Source organism: Athene cunicularia, unplaced genomic scaffold, assembly GCF_003259725.1.
Source record: "Athene cunicularia isolate RWA unplaced genomic scaffold, athCun1 SCF_61, whole genome shotgun sequence".
NCBI lineage: Eukaryota > Metazoa > Chordata > Aves > Strigiformes > Strigidae > Athene > Athene cunicularia.
In genome coordinates this window covers 43,887-45,529 of record NW_020799492.1, presented here as the reverse complement: position 1 = coordinate 45,529, position 1,643 = coordinate 43,887, and positions in this window count along the sequence as shown.

The following is a 1,643-nucleotide window of genomic DNA, read 5'->3' as shown; positions in this document are numbered from 1 at the left end:
AGTGAAGGAGCCCACCAGGCATCAACGGGGCATCGTGGCCCCAGTGCTGGGCCGGGGACCTGCTCTGCCAACCGGGTGCAGGCGTCCCGCCAGGCAGGACGCCCCCCTGCGAGGAGCAGGAAGGTGAGGAGCACCCTTGGGTGGCAAAACGCATGGAGTGCGTGCAGCACCTTGCACGAAAATGTTGGTTGCTACGGAAACACGGCACTTTCCATCCCCATTCTGGGCTATCTGTGTTCTGGGGAGGAGGGAAGGGCTTGCCAGTCACGTACCAGCTCAACACAACTTGCTGCCTTTCCCTTCTCGACGGCGGCTCTGGGTTCCCGAAGAGGCCACCAACACCTCGCTCCTCTCTGCTGAGGGTCTTCGGGGCTTTACAAGCTGTTGTTGAAACCCAAGAGCTCTCTGCGGCATGGGATTTGCTTCTGAGGAGGAGCACCAAGAGCTGAGACTCCGTCCCCGGGGTCGGGAGCGATGAGGACCCGCACTCCTGGTTTGCAGCTGGTAGATCTTGATGCCACAGATGTTGGTGGGATCCCTCCCCGATCTTCTCAGCCTCTGGCCACTGCCTCAGCCTCTCCTGCTGCTCTTGGCAGGAGACATCATCTGCAGAAGGTCTGGATGGTTTCTGGATTGCCCGACCCTCATCTCCCGCCCCGCGCCGGCGCCGTGCGGATGCGTCCTCCCCCTGCCTGGCCAGGGCTGCAGCTCCAACCCCGGCCCTGGCCGCGCGTTTCGGAGGAAGGGCCCAGCACGTGCCCAGGCCAGGGCGACACCTGGGGCAGAACCCCATGGAAGACGCTCCCTGAGCCCCGTGGCCACCGGGACGCCCAGATGCCAGGACCTGCTCGTGCCTTGTCCTTGCCACGTCTCCCCCTGCACCCCGAGGTGCTGCCGCAGGCATCGCGGTGGGACCCACCAGCAAACGCTTCCTGGCACCCGCCTTGCTCCATCCTTCCTCTTCCTCCCCACCCTGCCCAGGCCTCGGCCGGCTCCTCCTGGCTGCCTCCCCTCGGGGTGTGCTCTGACACCCCATCAGCACCCCAAAATCTACCACGTCGCGGTGCAACCTCCTCTCCCCGACCTCGGCTCCTTCGCCTCATCCCCCACCGGTTCCCCCTCCTCCCTCACTCCTTTTCGGCTAATCCCTGTCCTCACCGGTGTCGGCAACACCTTCCCAGTTTAGCATCATCCTCCCTGGCTGTAATTACCGCCTTGTTTACCTCCACCTGCTAATTGATAAAGCCACCCCTGGCTCCCGGCCCGGGCCTCCTCCCCTCAGCCCCGTGCGGTGGCACGTGTTGTCACCAGACCGGTGTCACCACTACCCCCCCCCCGGGATGTCGGCCCGGGCTGACAATGGGGGTCCGAGACCCCCAAAATGGCTTTGTCACCCACCCTGTCCCCACCCAGCCTCCTGGAGGTGGATTTGAAGGGTTTCTCCCCCAAACCGGGCACTGCTCCCCTTCCAAACGTGCCGCGCACGCCCTCGCCCACCCCAGGCTGCTCCTGGGCGTGCCCCTCCCCGCGCCCTCGCCCACCCTTGGCTGCTCCCGAGCACCCCATGCTCACGCCCTCGCCCACCTTAGGCACCCCCCGGGCATCCCCTCCCCGCACCCTCGCCCACCTTAGGGTGCTCCCAG